The 19,189-nt window shown below is 36.6% G+C and overlaps 1 long non-coding RNA gene across 1 annotated transcript in view; it reads right to left on the minus strand.

Annotated features, from left to right (window-relative positions):
• Positions 1–6,105: 6,105 nt before the first annotated feature.
• LOC138923950 (uncharacterized) overlaps positions 6,106–19,189 on the minus strand; it is a 73,850-nt gene continuing 60,766 nt past the window's right edge. Inside the window, exons 4-6 of the long non-coding RNA XR_011438329.1 lie at positions 12,893–12,926; positions 11,341–11,397; positions 6,106–6,245 (exon numbers count right to left, since the gene is read on the minus strand). This is a non-coding gene — a long non-coding RNA (uncharacterized lncRNA). The remainder of the gene's footprint in view (positions 6,246–11,340; positions 11,398–12,892; positions 12,927–19,189) is intronic.

The raw sequence follows: 19,189 nt of genomic DNA on the forward strand, positions 1-19,189 counted from the left end.
TAGATTCTTATTCTCACAGAAATTAAACACTCTACCAGGGACTCAGCAAGAGCTGCATTGAACTGCAAACTCGCATTCCCCTCCTGGGCTGCGGAGACTACTGCCTGCTGAAAGCTCATAGCAGAATTGCCCTTTTAGGAAGATCTCTGCCACACCCAAGGTGACACTCTCTTCCCAGGGACAGCCTGCATCAAATGTCCTGACCACCTTACCTCAATTTGGGACACCACAGAAGGGCTATCCCAGATCCAGTTTCTCTTGCGCCAGATGAAGCCTCTGCTTCAACTATATCACAGCTCAACATCTCCCCTCAGCCCAATCCTGCTTCCCTCACGCCCTCACAGATGCTGCTCCCAAGAGCACTTCTTATCAAACTCCTTGCTTGAGAATCTCCATTTTAGCATCTACTTCCAGGGAAACTCACACCATCGATCTCAATCTCATCTTCAGAAACTTCTCCCAAATCCTCCACCTTTTATTTTTCAGACCACTTCATACCAAAGTTCTAAGATTTTATATTTTTATTCGTGCCTATTCTTTTTAAGTACTAGGAACAGTGTTTATACAATCTGGCATTCAATTTTAAAACTGCATTTATATGTGCTAAAAATGACCATTTTATCAGGAGCAAATATCCAGTTCTGAATGAAATTACCCCATTTCCCTACCACCTCACCATAGAAAGAACAAATCTGACTTAGTAGATCTGAGTGCTACAAAGGGAAAACAACCATAAAACTACTGTTCAATTTAAAACAAAACCACACACCTTTTAGCCAAGTCCCACATGCCATCTCTTGGTCTATAATTGCATCACTATAAATAGCAGTTTCCTTCTTCCTCTAAAATTGCTCCAAAGATTAATGTACAGGTTTTCTTTTAATTTTAACAAATGTATAGGTTGTTGAGGCCTTCCTCCCTCTCCAACTGTGAAAACAGTTTTGTGAATTATAAAGACTATTGGAGTTCTTAACACAACATTGACTCTTTGTGTACTTTTACTTAGAACTTTCTGAAAAATCTACTCACTTTTCAAATACATTCAGGATATAAGTACTGCTAAAATAAATAGTGTGTTAAAATAAAACCTCTAACCAGGCCATTATATAGGTGAGATAAACAGTACTGCTAGGTAAAATTTCTCTTGTTAAATTGGTTTTCACTTCCTAAACCTCTTATTTTTCTTCCTTAAAGTTGTCTAGCACTATGAAAATTCACAGATCTCAGGTACTAGTTTTGTTTTCCCTTCCATTTTTTTTTTCCTATTTTCAGAAAGATTGATTCCAGAGCAAAGGAGTAATGTTTGGTTGACTGCTAAATCACATATTTTAAAGTACTTTGGAAAATTGGAAATGGTAACAAGACAAACAAATTTCTATGCCTATTGAGGTCTATGGATAAGAAATTATAATTAATTAATATAAATTAAATTATATCATATTAAGTCATAGAATCCAAGGTAATTCCTGACACACTGATATGTGATCTATGAACAAGAGGTATTAGAGCACAGTGTCCATTTCACTGTGAATGGTACATTATAACATCAACATCTTGAATCAGCCTCTAGCCCTACAACTCATCCTTTATCCCCTCTGATCCCTAATGCCCCTTCATCCTAATGGTTAGCATATACTAAAGTCAATTTAACTGCAGAATTTGTCTCCCATTTTTTCTCCAATACTTCATATATTATTGACACTACAGATGTAATTGCTATGTCATTTTTAAAAGACATGAAAATAACTTTAGTGTATAATAAATTAATCATTTTAATTGGCCTTAAGATCAAATCAACATCCAACACATGCAGGATTGAAGAGAGGAAACATTCTTTAAACTTTTAGAAAAACAAGTTTATAATTTATAACATGACATCCAATAAAATATACTATTTAATGTGTATTTAGGGAAATTAAATTTAGGAAAATAGAAATACTTTACTACCTGTTTGCCTTTCAGTCTCTCTTCTCTCTTCCTCTCTTTCTTTCTGCCTATCAGTGTAATGTTTCCTTTAGCACGTCGAACGCAGCACTATGCAATTCCCATAGAAAGCTTTCAATAGGAAATCAATGAATGGTTGTATTTAAAATTTATTGAATTTAAAATAAGGTATAGCAATAAATCTGTATTGGCAGAAAGGCACATCTATTTCTCAACCAAGATCAAATAAGCACACCAACTGCATTATGTGACTTCATTAAAAAGTAAAGTGTTTAGAGGCTCGCAGAGTAATACGTGAAAACAAATCTCATTTATTTGAGATACTTTAGTAGAATTTTTGAGGAACTACAGAATCTTTCAACAAGATAAGGTGAGTTTGTGGAAAATTTTTATACTGTTGCTTTTATTACAAATTGAAATTAAATAATAATCTCACATTAGATAAGTAGCATATAATTCTCATATTTAAAAAAATCAAACTGGTACTGCAAGATTGTAATTCAAAATATATAGTCTCTAACATTAAGGCTGGTCAACTCACAAAATTCAAAGAGTGTCTGTTCCAGAAGTCACTGTCCAACAGTCCCCGGAATCTACGGCAGATCAGGCAGAGCTAGTAAAGTGATAAATGAACAGGCCTGAAGCACTTAAAAGTGAAAGCTATAAGTTACACCAAACTGAGCACTATAATAGCTTTCTTATAGTGCATGACAGCGGGAAGTGTCCTTTACTCAAGAATCAGTATGGTCTGCTAGGAATGGAAAACCCTGGTATGGTTTCATGAGATTAAAGAATTCAACTAGACTTCATTCAGGTCATAAGCAAGCAATCACCTCCCCTTGGCCTGCTTTCATTACCTCCTTTATAAACTGGTAACAACCTCATCTTCCTGTGCATCTCAACAGATGTCATGAGGTTTAAATGAATTCAGGGCAAAAATATCTATAAATAAGTACAAAATGTTGTAATTCTCCTGAAGTGAATTTGATCTTTATACGTCATTAAGGTATTTGTAGCTATATTTGCAATCTACTGCTAGCTCCTCATAACCTGAGACTTTGTCATTGTTGTGCATCTTTTCTGCCTTTTTCTTACCTTATACCTGATGAGAGTTCTGAATAATTTGAGATATTTCTAACTAAAGACTCAGTCCTCAGCCTTACACAGTTCATCTCCTTCCTCAACACCTAACAGGAAGAAAAACGCCTGGGAACTATTTATAAACTATAAGAACAACTGATTGATTCATTTATTTATCCATTAGACACTCAATACCTGTCATCCATCAAGCCCTCTTTCAGATGTTAGAAATACAAATACGAATGTGATGTAGTTCCCACAGGCTGAGATCTCACAACAGGTAGCCCAGAGATTCCTAAGGGATTTGACTCTATAGGACTCCTGGGGAGCAATCATCACCAACCTCCCACTCAGGGCCACTCACTCTGGGAAACACCAGCCTTAATAACAGATCTGGGACTCAACTTTGAGGCAGCTACTGGCTTTTTGTGATTTTGTCCCCAAATCACAACCCCATTCCTGGACCTTTGTCTTTTTCTAGTCAAATTCTTTTAGCCTCTGCACACCATAATTCACTATAGTCCAATTCCATAGAAAAGTGCATAAGAGCTTACAATCCACAGCTATCTTATCTGTATTCGAATACTGTTTCTTTCATTTACTAGGTATGTACCCTTGGGCAAGTATGGAAGAATTATATGCCTCATTTGCATCATCTATAAAATAGTGGTAATAATAGTACCTAGGGTTGTTGGAAGACAAATGAATTAATATACGGTCACATGACACATAACGACGTTACATGACACATAACGACGTTTGGGTCACCAATGGACCACAAATACAATGAAGGTCCCATAAGTTTAGTACCATATAGCCTTAGGTGTGTAGTAGGCTATACTATCTAGGTTTGTGCAAGTATATTCCATGATGTTCGTATAATGATGAAGTCGCCCAACAACTCAACTTTTAGAAAGTATCCCCATAGTTAAGCCACAAATGACTGTACATAAAGCACCTAGAATGGTGCCTGGCACATAATAAGGACTCAATGACTACTAAGTATCATCATCATCATTATTATCATCATTACTATGTGCCATGGATAAAATTAGAGCTGGTAGATAGCAAACTACTTAATACTGAAGAGTCTCTTCCCAAAAGTCAAATGACCCAATCAATTTGAATATTTCCTCAAAATCTTCTCTGTATTAAAATAGGCCAAGAATGGCTAACTTGATATTATAAAATGGACCTTCAGAATAAATTTATTGATTTTCCCTAGGACTCACAAAATTTCACGTTGGAGCAAAAAGAGACACAGGCTCTAGATCTCTCTTCTGAGCTGAACGATCCATGTATTCACCCAAAGACCGGTACCCACAATAGTGATGCCTTTGCATATAAACTATACAGAGTCAACATATTCTCTCATAAACCTAGTCCACCTCCAGCATGCCTCCTTAGTAAATGGTCACTCCAGCACCTAAAATTATATAATCCAGAAAACTTCTAGTTATCCTTGATCTTTCCCTCTTAGAACTTCACTTTCCACATTTATCTAATCAATCATGGTTCCCATTGGACTTTATTTTTGAGATATCTCTGGATTCCCTCCCTATCTTCCCATTCTCACTCCCAGCCACCATTATCCCTTACCTGAACTGCAGTAAATTATGCTATGGCCACTACCACCCCTTGTTAATCCATTCTCCCCACAGCCACCAGAATAACCTATTGAAAACACAAATGTGAATATGTCTCTCCTCTGTCTTATAAAGAAAGACTTTCGTGGTCTCTGTAATGAAATCTAAAATCATTACCATGAACTACAAGATCCTCCAGGATCTGAAAGGAAAGTACAATTTAGGACAGTCAACATCTTCCCCACACTTCTCTCATAGACTGGACTTTTTCAACTCCTCCAGGCAACTGTGCTTTCTTCACTTGAAAAATTGCTCTTCCCTCTGTCTGGAAAGCTCCCTAACCCACACATTGCCCCTATCCTTTTGACCTGCTAATGCCTATCATCCCTCAACTGTCTACTCTAGATCACTTTCGCAAAGAAACCAGACTAGGTAAAATCATCTTTTAGAAATCATACTTCTCCTTCCTGACACTTAGCACTAAAGTAATTCTATTATTACATGTATAATTTATTAATATATGTTTCCCCAAGTTTAATGTAAGTTCCATAAGGAGAGGTGCCTTGCATCTTTTATTCAGTTGATTCCCATAGAGACCCAATTTATTTTTTTGATGCACAAATAGTTAATTCATAAGTTCATTTATTAAGACTCAACAGAGTTACCAAAGGCCAATTAGTATTTCAGAGAGCTTGAATTTACTAAAATCTAAAATCTTGATTTTTAATTTCACATTTAATTTCAGAATAAGACAGAACCACCTCTACTTCTTGATATTTCACTGTTCCTTTATTAACAGCAAATTCAAGTCTCAGATCTGGAAGTTTGCTCAGCTCTTCACAATAGAAAAATGATTAATACTTTATCACATGCTAAAGAAATGAACATCACATTTTGTACAAAAATTTTAAAAAAGATATAAAAAGTTACCTCCATCTGCGGGAGCTTCCATTTTGCCTGAAATGGAAGGGGCAAATACGAATACTTGTTCCAAGGCCTTCAACAAGGACCTAGTTTGAGAAATTTAAAACTAACTTTAATTTTCTAGGAAAACATATATTTTAACTATGAAGAGAAATTTGGAAGTATTTCTACCTTTACAGAGTATTTCTTGCGAGTAATTCTTCAGCAAGAAGTGTTTAAGATAGTAACAAGTTTTACCCCCATACTCCTCGTTATAAATGATTATGAATAGCAAATATACCAATGGTACATAAATTTCAAAAATCATTAACGAATTTAAACTAAAATATTTTTCCTTCTCTTTTTCAGAAAAAATTCTTCGTCTGTGTTTTCCACTTATATTTTTGGCTACTTCTTTCAGCATTTTTGAAAGGTGCTCCTTTTTCTAAGAGCAAGTTAAATGTTTATGTTCTCTTAGGTTCTGACATGGTAATCCTGGTAAATTTCATTTTTGTTTACCAAATATGTGTTTTCCCTCCCTGAGAGAAGATTATATCCTCCCACCCCTCAGAAGTTAGGTCTTCTGACTTGATTTGACCAGGAAAAATGAGCAGAAGTTTTGTGCGTTACAGGAAGAAGCTGTAAGGGTCCATTCATGCTTTGTCACATTCTTTTCCCTCTGCGTAATGATAAATGATGTTTCATATAGAAGTCGTTCAGGAAGGCTGTGTCCTAGAGACAAGAACAGAGTCAAAGCCCAGCCATGATAGACATGTAGCAAAAGAGAGAAGTAAATCTTTGTTTTGTAGGTCATTGAGGGAGTTGTTACTGTAGCATAAATACATCTACCTGAAGGAGTTATCTTATTTTCTCATCTATTGCTGCTCTCTCACTCTACAATTATAGCTTTAGCTGCAACCTATATACTAATTATTTCCACCAAAAATCTTCATCTCGATCAGAAACAATCACCTAATCACTATATGCATTTTCTACATGTCTCCTGAACAGTTTCATCTCGGTGCCATTCAGGCAGTCGACAATCATGACCAAAAGTAAATTCATCACCTTTCTTTCCAAAACGTTATCTACTTTCCTTTACTCCAATATTACTCACCTGTGAATCTTCCTCACCTGCTGTCTCTCTCAACCCCACACCATATCCAATTGCTTGTCAAGTTGTGTCAATTCTGCAACCCAAACAACTAATGGATCTATTCCATTCTTTTTATCTTATTGTTAAAATTCTGGTTTAGACTCTCATCATTAATCTCTTAGGATTTTAAAATAACCCATGAAATTGTCTCTACTTCCAATCTTGCACAATTTCAATTTATTCTCCAAATTTTCACCAGCCTGGTCTTTCTAAAATTCAAATGTGACTTTATCACTTAACTACACTATCACTTCACTAGAATCTACCAATGGTACCCCACACACCTGTACAAAGTCCAAACCTTTAGGATAGCATTTGAGATTCCTCATGATCTGACTTCGACCCACCACTTTAGTTTTACCCACAGCTATACCCCCACATTCATCTTCCAATTTGCCAAATTTCTTTTGAAGGTACCATATTGTCTAAAACCTGTGTAACTGTTCATATGTTTTTGTTTATCAACGTTGCTTTGTTCTCAACAACTAGCTGGCTAACTCTCTTCACCCCTGTGAGCCAAAGTCACAGCTCTGGGGATCACCAAAAGCAGTAAGCAGATATAAATTGGCCCTCTCGGACCCTATCCAATTCATGTATATCATGTAAGAAAAAGAATGGTCAGAGTGATACAAATAGAACTGAAGCCTAATAGGTCATGAAAACAAATGAAGTACACAATCTTTAAAAGGAAGGACTAATTAAAAGTGTTAAGCCAAAAGATCCAGTTGAATAAGAATGAAAATTTTTCTATTAGATTGAGCTATTCCATGGGATGGTAGATACAGAAGCCAGTTTGCAGTAAGTTAAGAAGTAAATCAAAGGTGGAACCTTGAGACATCGTGTGCAAACAACTCTCCTAATTAGTGTGGATTGGTCAAGATGGAGACACATCATGAAATATGTAGAGGAGACATAATAGGAAGAGAGAATTTCCTCAGGATGGGATATCAGAATAAAGTTTGAGACATTAGTTAGAGCTGCTAGGGGAGAATGAGAGTCAAAGCTAATTCCTTTTAGAGCAGTTAGAGTCTGAGACAGTGGAAAAATAGATCGAAATGGAGTTGTTGAGAAACTTAGGTTGTTTTTCCAGGGGAGGAGGAGGAGGAGAGGAGAGAAGTTTATGTTTAGTTATGACAAGTTTAAAGTTAGAGTAGTACTGTGAAGTAGAAATATCCTACAGATTTGAAAATATTGGTGTGATGGCAGATGAAAGGTCACGGTTGACCTTTTGTAATTCACATCCATTGATTTCCCAAGAAAATAAGACTGAGAAACTATCAGTTTTTTCTCAGAGGGATGAAGCACTGAGTTGCATTTATCATGTTCCAACCTATTTTTCAAAATAGTATTTTTAATATGATTTCACCCAGAATCCTTGACAAAACCATTTAACAACATGAAATTAATTTTCTGTCTTTAAAAGAGTGAATGAGATTTAAAAAAACCATATTGGAATGATGTGAAAAGCTGGACAATGTATAAATGTTCAAATATAAATATAAAGAAAAGAAGAGCCACAATAAATCCTTGAAAGAGACAAAAAGAGAAAGAGATCGTTGTAACGTATTTTTTATTTTTACTAAAAAACAGCCTTATTTAGGGAATGTAGAATGATCTTTCCTTACTGGAGTCACCTAATTCCTTTAAAATTAACTTTCCCTTCATTATCTGACCTAACAATTTCAGCATCTCATCCCCAATTCGGATGTTTTAAAGATTAGTTAGAAGTTGCTTATAAAGCAAATGATCACCTTAGCAAAAGTTATGCTTTATGTCTAAATTATAAATCTGTAATAAACACAGGAAAATAAAATTAAATGCTAGCTATAATATATTGCATTGGGGGGTTTTTACTTCTAAGAGCTTGGCATTGTTTCTAATTAAAACTTTTTTTCCAGGGCCGGCCCCATGGTGCAGCGGTTAAGTTTGCACATTCCACTTCTTGGCAGCCCGGTGTTTGCCGGTTCGGATCCGGGGTGTGAACATGGCATCACTTGGCACGCCATGCTGTGGTGGGCGTCCCACATATAAAGTAGAGGAAGATGGGCACGGATGTTAGCTCAAGGCCAGGCTTCCTCAGCAAAAAGACGAGGACTGGCAGTAGTTAGCTCAGGGCTAATCTTCCTCAAAAACAAAAACTTTCTTTCCTAAAACCAAGTTCCTAAAGATTCAGAAGGTTTCTTTCACCTAAGATATATTTAAACCTCTGTGTTTTGGCAGAGTGCCTCTCACCTTCCACTTTTAGATTGGAGCATGCTTTGTTATAAGCTCTTAGGGTTAATGATATAATGTCTTTGAAATACTTTATTTTATTGAATTTTTCTACACAATTTTGACTTTATTTTCTAAGAAATGTAATAAAAATGGATCTGGATAGCTATATAGTCTGTTGCTCTGGCAACACTTCTGCATATATTGTCATTAAAACTACATGTGTATGTGCTTACAACATCAACAATCCACATGATATGTGAATGTTCAAAGGATTTACACAATCAGGTAGCTAAACAATTTTATCGTATTTTCTTTGTCTTTTTAAATCACTGATTTATATCAGAAAAACCTATGTTCCTGCCATTAGGAAAGAGCAAATAACATTTTTATGCTCTAATTAATATTAAAACACTTCAAACACTGCACAAAGGTACGGCTTTTGATGTTTTAACTTCTAGTTTTCATAGCCTTTACAAGTCTGATTTTTCCTTTATTCATGCTGCATCACTTTAATTTATCCTGTTACTAAGCCCAGCAACAGACCAAACAGCTTTGGCCTTGCAGGAACCATTTGACCAATTACTAGTTGGCAGGGAGGGGAAGCACTTACACACAGCCCTCTGGCAGCCTGTGTGAAATGCATCCGTAGCCTCCCTCTAGAATAGCAAGTATCCACATCAAGAAAATGCACCATTACAATGGATGCTAATAAGTCTCAGAGGAATTTAACTTGAATGAGAAATTTCTGTTCATTGTCTTTTATCACCCACAGTGACAACGCTGTGCTAAATTCTCTTTGTAAATACCTTCAGCCACACCATCACACAATATCTTTTATATATTGTGAAAATTATAATCCAGTTATTGCAATAACTAATGTGGGTAGAGACCAGATAGCTGTTTTAAGACAAGCATTTTAATGGTTATGTCAGTTGAGAAAATCACGTGAAAGATCAGTCATTTTTTGGATATTGACTCAAGAAAAATCAGAGAGTACAAAGTGGTGTAAAAAAAGTTATTACCTACTACAAGGAAAGAAGTAGTATTAGTAAGAAAATCATATCCCAGATGCAGAATCTATTTGGTAATGTTATAGAAAAACTAAGTTCTAAATCGCTAGGCTTGCTTTTATATTTTAATACTCAATAAAGACACAGCTATGACTTGTAGACACCCTAGAAGGCTAAAAATTTGGCAACCAAAGCAATATTTCTCACCATGTATACTTGGGACACTGAGGAAAATCTGAGGTCTGCATGAAGGAAGGCCAAAAAGCACTGCACATAACAGCTGTTTATAAATTTAGACTGCAGGCAAACACCTAAGTAATTCATTAAAACTGGAAAAGACAATTTATCGTCTTTATGTATTAAGATCAAGCCAAAATAATTATATACAAATCATCACAACATTGCACTGTATTTTGTATAGTTAAATACAATTCTTTATGATACTTTACATTTATGTGGCTTCTCAACATTTACCCTCTCAAAGAAGCATTTTCTAACTGCCCAATTTAAAAGCGTAGCCCCTCTCTATGGAGAAGTTACTTCATCCTTTACATTGCTTTATTTCTTCATAGTTTTTTCTTATCTGAAAGAATGTTATCTGTGTATTCGTCTACTAGGTTACTCTGTGCTTCTCTCCTCCTAATAATTTAAGCTAATGGGGACTGAGACAACATCTGCTTTATTCATCCCTGTACCCCAGTCCCCAGAAGAACGTCTGCCACACAAAAGATGCTCATGTGGTTGTTGAATGAATGATCACAGCTGGTTACTTTCATATAAGTGTATCACATTTCAGTCAGAATTTTTAAAATGTATGCTTTTCAGCTGCTTTGGAAAATCTTATTCTTACTTCCTCCTCAAAAAAAACATTTGAGTCATTATAATAAAAAAAAGAGCTAAAGTACACAAATTTATCACTATCTCCTCAATAAAACATTCCTTCTCTGTTCAATCTTTAATGTCTTTGAGTTGACCCATCTCTCCAGAGAACAAGGCACATAATGTCTGCTTCTGATATGCATTTGTGGATGTGGGGAGAAAGTTATTATCTAGCACTGGCCTCATCCAGGAGGTTATCTTCTCCAATACTGAATATTATCTTAAAACGTTAGAACATATTCACGATGGTAAATGTCTTCACAATAGCACCAACATGCAACAGCACGTAAGGGAAGGAAAGAATTGGTAACAGATGAAACCTCCTCTTGATCTCCTGAGGAGCTCATGATATAAAGCTCTTCTAATCTGCATTGCTGGTTTCTGTATAGAACTCACCTAGTGGCTTTCTTCAGTTTAAATGAAGCTTAGCATCAGAAATCTCCCTAAATTTTGTCAAATATACAACTGAAGTCATAAATATATTAAAGTCAAAAACAAAAAAAAAGCATTTAAGATGTCATTTATGTCAATTAACATTTAAATTCCCAAATATAAACATAAGTTTTACCTTCGAGAAAGCCTCTGGGAAGACCTGGGTCTTCTATGCAATTAATTGCTCACCTTCCTAAGGGAGAGAAGATATGAAAGCATCAAAGAGAGAAAAAGGTAGAAATGGAGGCAACACTTAGCTAGACCCAGTCACAAAGCACACACAGGTGGAAATGATTACTGCCTTTGTGAGGGTGATTTCATAGAAGGCCATGATCCAAACACAGATCCTGGAGGAATTTTGACCTTAATTTGACTGATTAACCTTATTTATGGAAGAGGGAGGAATATAAAAGAAAAACCAGAAGGGCTGCATTTAAAATACAGTGACTAGTGAAACTTAAAAGAGTATTTCATATACCACAATGTGTTAACTTTTACTCTTGTTGACAAAAATAATCCATAACCAATCTATAAATGAAAATTTGGGTGAGTTTATTCTGAGCTAAAATGTGAGGACCATGGCCTGGGGCCTTTCTTCCCGAAGGAAGAAAGGACACCAAAGAAGTAGGCTGTACAGAGTGGTTATGTACCCTCAAAGAAGATGTTTCACATATGATTGAAATGTCCCTTTTACGATAGTCACGAGACTGCTCTGTCAACATGGCGATTGATGGACACAGCAGGTAGGTCTATCTCAAGCTGGTGGTCACAGGTGAGCTGGGTGGTCAAAGGTGAGCATAGCAATCAGTTCCTAGCCTAAGGAAAGATGCTTATCCTTAAGGAAATGCCAATTTGGGGGGGAAGTTGCACCTTTATCTTAAGGCAATTTGTTATTGCCATAGGAAATGTTTAAAGCAGATATACAACGCATGCTCAATGGCCATGTCAGGCCCTTTTGGAAAAACAAAGTGAAGCCAAATTAGGTTTACAACAAATGGCTTCCTGATATACTCCAATATATCCTATTGCTTGCCATTTCCATTTGTCACTCTCCTCTCTTTCCTTTCTCTAAAGTCAAGCAATGACAAATGTGGAGAAAAGGGAACACTCATACACTGCTGGTGGGAATGGAAACTGGTGCAGCCACTATGGAAACCAGTACAAAGATTCCTCAAAGTTATTCAACTAACATATGATCCAGCTATTCCACTTCTGGATATTTATCCAAAGAACACAAAAACATGAATGCGAAAATGTATTTGCACCCCTATGTTCATTGAAGCATTATTCACAATAGCCAAGACTTGGAAACAACCTAAGTGTCCATCAATGGATGAATGGATAAAGAAGATGTGGTATAGATACACAATGGAATACTACTCAGACATAAAAAAGGATGAAATCTTGCTATTTGTAACACCATGGATGGACTTTGAGGGTATTATACCAAGAGAAGTATGTCAGATGGAGAAAGTTAAATACTAAATAATTTCACTCATAAATAGAAGATAAAAATGATAACAACAGCACACAAACACATAGACACAGAGATTAGATTGGTGGTACCAGAGGGGAAGAGAGGAGAGGGAAGGAGTAAAAGGGGCGACTGGGAACATGCATATGGTAGTTAGTGTTTGGGTGGTGAATGTGATTAGTCTACACAGAAATTGAAATATAATGATGCACACCTGAAATGAATAGAATGCTATAAACCAATGTTACCTAAAAAAAAAGAAAAGAAAGAAAGAAAGTACTAGGTATGCTTTAGGCTTTTTCATTTGTTTTGTTCTCTACAACATTCAGGTCTGTTTTAAAATGCGATAGATGCAAGAATTTCACTGCAAATAAAAATGACAATACAATTACAATATGCATAGCCTTGAATCATTCCCAGAGCTTGAAAAAAATACCACTAAACCTAGCATATTGTTATGTAAAGTAGATGGTTTCTGTCTCCCCCCCACAAGATGTTTTTTTCCTTTCACATCCCAGCATTGTGTCTAAACTAACCAGTCCTGAAAATGTAACTTCATGAATAACTGTGTCTCTACAATAGAAATGTATTAGCAGTGCAAAAAAATAAGGAATTGGACTTTTGAGGATTATTTTATGGGGATCCTGAATCTATAATGTAATATTGTTAAATAAAGAGAGAGTTGTACAAAGGAAAACAAGTGACGGATGAGAGGGGAGAGAGGTCTAGTTTTATCTGACCTGAAAACCCCGCGTCTTTTCCATGCACTGTCCTGTCTCTCCCTCTGCTTTCCTGTCCAGACTTATTCTCAGTTGGCCAACAATTGGATTGAATTAAGTAGTTCCACCAGAGCCTGAATAATGAGTGAGACTTAATATGCTTTCCCTCCAAGGAGTACACATATTTACAGAGGAGAAAACAGCCTTAACTAATGAAGGATTTCCTAAGCTAAAATTTCTGGGCTAAGCATCATTTTTCTGGTAGAGTGACATTGGGGCTGAAGGCTCTGCTTGCTTCATTCAGCAGGTCATGGCTCTCAAATAGTCAAATATATTTAGTCCAAAGAGACAACTAAGCATTGTGCTACACGGTATTTTTTTTCCCAGTGATTATTACTGGCATGCTTTGAAGCAGTTGCTATAACATTTGGGAGAACATTGTTTGCTGGGGGAATTTCATTCAGTTCTTAATAAATGCATTTGTCATGTTTCTAATCTTCTTTCTGTACTATTCAAATGCTGTTGCTTCCAAGGCTGAAATGAAGATAACCTCAATTTGAAGCTGTTATTGTCTTTCTTGTCTCCTCTAGGATATCTAGGGAGAGAGAAGCAACGTGAATTCTTGGCAGTAACAGGCTTTTCTAAAGGTATTAATGCATCATATTCTAGAGTTATTTGAACAGCTTTAGTCATGCAACTGGGAGTAATAAATTAACCTCACTTTGTAGCTACTTCCTCAATTCCAAATGATAACACTAGCAGCTCACTGGGCCATTGTCTAGAGCACTCAGCTTCACATACGCTAAAGAGTGTAAGAGGTAGAGGTCCAGCTCCAAAGCCACACTTCTGAAGCCTGGACCTTGCTCTGTTAACTTGTAGCTTTGTGGACTACATTAACCCACTTTGCTTCTCTTGCTTAGGTTTCTACGGAGCAAGAAGAGAATAATTACAGTACCTACCTAACTGCTCATATGATTAAATGAGCAATGCATATTAAGTATATAAAAGAATGCCTGACACATTCAGTTTTGTAGATGAAATTGCTTTGTAATTCACTTAGCACAGATCTTCCTCAACTTACGATGGGGTTACATGCCAATAAACCCATCATAAGTTAAAAATATCTTCAGTCGGAAATGCATCTGATACACCTAACCTCCCAAACACCATACCCCAGCCTAGCCTACCCCAAATGTGCTCAGAACACTGACATTAGCATACAGTTGGATAAAATCATCTAAAACATAGCTTATTTTATAATAAACTGTTGAATATCTTATGTAACATGAAACTGTATTGAAAGTGAAAACAGAATAGTTGTCTAGATACAGAATGATTGTAAGTGTACTGGTTGTTTACCCTCGTCATCACATGGCTCACTGGGAGCTGAAACTTGCTGCCACTACCCAGCATCATGAGACTATTGTACCATATCACTAACCAGGGAAAAGGCAAAAATTCAAAATTTGAAGTACGGTTTCTACTGAATGTGTATTGCTTTTGCACCATCATAAAGCTGAAAAATGGTGAGTTGAACCACACTGTAAGTCGGGATTCAGCTGCACTTCTGAAACATTTGATGTTATTGTGTTGCATCATATGTGCCAAGAAGAGATTCCTTGTCATATTCTTTAAGACATGAGAAAATAGGATTCATATGAGGCTAGTAGAAGGGCCATGTGTTTGATATTGCATTCATTCCTTGCATAACCAAGTAGGTAGTGGTCAAACCAGGCAGTGTTCACCAACTGCATAAAGTGAGAGACAAGAGAAAAGAGAAGGCTGGAACACTAAGGAAATCTTGAGAATTCAAAATGACTCCTCAGAATCAGAGAGGATAAAATTCCATGAGACCTTACAGAAGAAAATAATAACAATAAAAAAAGATTGCTAAATGGATTAGAAACAATGAGTTGCAATGATAAAATACAATAATCCAGCAGCTGCCTTAAAAGCAAGAGTAATTAAGGCAAAAGTTAGGAATATTATAGATGAAGGAAGAATTATGGTTAAGCAGAGAACTCTATTTTAAATTGGTTTAAGTGCACAATGCACTGCTGAGAGTAAAATTTTGAAGGACCAAACTAATTTTGGAAGAGATCCTTTCTCCCGAAATGTTGAGACATGATCAAATAGAATTATAGTTGATAACACTCTTATTTTCAGTGAGGAGAAATTCACACATTAAGAGCCTGGAAAGAGAGGTATGGAAAGTAGAGAAAAGCAGCATAGAATATAGGAAAGTTCCAGAAACAAGTACATCTACTGCAAAAAACGTCTTTCACTATTACTGCTACTACCCGCCATCCGCCATCCACGAACCCCCAGAGCCACTGCCATGGGCTGAAATTTGAAATCAATCAATCAGACATACAAACCAAACAATGAAGCTTTCAACAAATCTCTAGATTTAAAAGTGAAAATAGGTAAGAACACATAACAATCAGGAATGTCCCAAGAGAGCTGACCATTAGTAAGGATCCACATTCAGGGACTGCCTGCAATTTTGCCCTCTGAGGCAAAATACATTTTCTGAACATATGAACCGAACAATTCAATATGATCTATTCCATTAGCTGAATTTTCTCAATTAGAAATTTGAGATATTAAATATCTACTTCTAAAATTAAAAATGCCTCTCAGAATGTGAATTAACTTGCCTCCCAAATATTTGGCAGAGATGAACTCCATTGGAGAATTGGAGTGCTCATCAAAGCAGAATGCGGGTAAAAACTCGGAATTAAGAAAAATTCAAGGAGTCAAGTCAGACCTCAATATGGGTTGCCGTGAGCACATTGACTGACAGAATAGCATCCACTGGGTACATAAGGAAGCGAAGAAAGAAGCAGAAAGGGAAATAGAGGAGAATCACTGTTAAATTTTGCCTAAATTTTAACATTTCCTTTGGACCATCCCTGACCCAAGAAAGTAAAGAAACTCTTCTCTTTATGATTCCATTCTAAACTGTGTGTCCCCCAGAACCTGGATTAGATTTTTAAATGAATACTTTGTTTCAGTTACTTTCATGATTAGTTAACAGGCTTCTGAACACTCGTTTTGAACCTAATTATGTCTCCATTTTGGGGGACTGTGTATCCAATATCTATTTAAAGTCATTAGGAAAAAAAGGTTTTAATTGACAAAAGCTAGAGAAGAGCTTACAAAAAGCAACTGGAATGGAGAAAAATGAGCACAGTTCAGAGAACAGTGGCTAAATGCATAAAGGTTCAAGCCATTATAAAGAAAACGGGGCTTCTCAGCCACCACAGCTACAGGGGTAGGAAGAGGAGGTGTGGAAAACCTCAGCCTTACCAACTCAAGGTGCCAGAGAACATCGAGTTCAGGGCTGGGGAAACAGCTGGAAATTTAAAGAAGAAATCCTGGCAGAAAGAGAACTGAAGTAATGAGGCCCCAAATCTAAGCATAAACTCTGCCAAAATCCCTGGCTGATAGTTAAATTACTCGTGAATGGGGCAGAGCTCCTGCAGCAGAGTGGGAGATTAGACAGAGACCAGCGGAATCTACTCTTTAAAGGCAGAACTGAGGAGAGAGCTGTGAGTTTGGTGCTTTTACAACTCAGAGCATCCAGTAAATAGTAGATAGTTAAAGTTTTAAAAACTGACAATACTATGAACTAGTGAGAATGTAGTGCAACTAGAACACTCACACATTGCTGTTGGGAATAGAAATTTGTCCTGTTACTTTATAAAAGAATTTGGCTATATGAGAAATGGAAATGTGCAATTACCTATGACCTATCCATCACATTCGTAGATATTCACCCAAGAATGAAAACGCATGTCCACACAAAGGTCTGTATATGAATGTTCATAGCAACTAATCATAATAGCTCAAAACTGGAGATAATCCAAATGTCCATCAATAAGTGAACGGATAAAACCTGTTGTGGTATTTTTTGTACAGTGGAATACTACTAAACAATATAAAATGATTGAACAGCTGATAGAACAACAACATGGATACATTTCAAAGTCATTAAGCTGAGTTAAAGAAGCTAGATACAGGACACTAATACTGTATTATCACTTTTGTATGAAATTCTAGAAAACACAAACTAATCTATAGTGACAGAAAGCAGATCAGTAATTTCCCGGGTTGGGAGAGGCAGACTGCAAAGGGAAATGAGAAAACTTTTTGGGTGATAGAATTGATCTGTATTCTGAGTGGAGTGGTTGTTATACAGGTGTATGTACATTTGTCAGAACTCATCAAACTGCACACTTAACATGGCGCAGTTTACTGTATTACAGACTATGCCTCTCTAAAATGGATATCAGAAAGTAGACGATAACGTAGTTCATTGGAGTGATTCAAAAGTAGTTTTTCATATGCCTTTAAAAAATTATTTACATAATCCAGCTCTTTTAAAATAGCAAACTCAGAAATACTTGTGACTAAAAAACATGTCTTCTATTTGATATTTGAACAGTTCTTGCCTTCTCCGTTTCTCCTTCATTTGCGTACAGCATTCTTCCTGTCCCCACTCCTACTCTCTCCTCAAGCTTCTGACATTTAAAAATGCTTATCACCTGAAAGTTAGTTTAACAGTTTAGAAGTTTAATGCATTTAAAAAAATGGGGTTCTTTGTAGGAAATACCTTTTATAAATGAGTAAGGAAATATTAGGGAGAAAGGAAAAGAGGTCAATATTTTCTTTATTTTTATTTTGATATTGATAGAAGGGACTTTAGATATTTTATAGCACTGTGGTAAACTGTTAGATCCATCTTTCCCCTCTTTCTCTGTTAATAGAATCATAATTTTGCTTGGTATGGCATTACTTTCAGCTGAAAATCCAACAAATACAATAACTCTACTTTATTCTTCAACCTCCTTTGCCATGAGGAGTGGCCACATGGCACAGTTCTGGTCAATGAGATATAAGCAGAATGGCTGGACAGAGCTTATGGGAAAATCTTAATAAGAAGCTGATGCAATCTGGCTATGATTTTTATGCTATGCTTTCCTTGAATATAGACACAGTGCTGGAGTCAGAGTAGCCATTTTGCAACCACAGGTTATAAGCATAATAACAAAAGCATGAGAACAACGCTAAGGTTGGTGGAGCAGAAAGCTAGGTGGAGCCTGAGCCCTGATGGCTTCCTGGAGCTACCAAGCCAACCCTGTATTTCCTAAATCTGAACTGCTTGTTATGTGAAAAACAAAACAAATCACCTCATTTGATTAAGGTGAATTTTATATGTCACCAAACTTACTCCTACATGATACAGGCAATGCCTCCACAAAACCTCTTTTTACAGAGAAGAAAATGGAGGTAAAGGAAGTTGAGCGGCTTCCCTCACTAAGTTCTTCCTCTACTTTTAATTAGTGACCCAGTTCCGAAAGCCAGTCTCTCAACTCTCCATGCCATGCAAGATTTTCCAATATATGAAAAACCCTATAGGAGAGAACTGGTAAGACAAATTTATTTCTTCAACCCTACAAGTTTAGAAAAGGTTAAAAAAAACTGCTAGAGGGGCTGGCCCAGTGGCACAGTGGTGAAGTTCGAATATTCCACTTCAGCGGCCTGGGTTCCCTGGTTTAGATCCTGGGTGTGGACCTATGTGCTGCTTGTCACACCATGCTGTGGCAGGCATCCCACATGAAATAGAATATGGGCACAGTTATTAGCTCAGGGCCAGTCTTCCTCAGCAAAAAGAGGAGGATTGGCAGCAGATATTAGCTCAGGGCTAATCTTCCTCAAAAACAAAAAGAAAAACTGCTAGAGTTTACAACTTTGACCTACAGATATTTACATTAAAGTATTTCATT

The sequence above is a fragment of the Equus caballus genome, chromosome 4 (genome assembly GCF_041296265.1).
Source record: "Equus caballus isolate H_3958 breed thoroughbred chromosome 4, TB-T2T, whole genome shotgun sequence".
Classification (NCBI taxonomy): domain Eukaryota; kingdom Metazoa; phylum Chordata; class Mammalia; order Perissodactyla; family Equidae; genus Equus; species Equus caballus.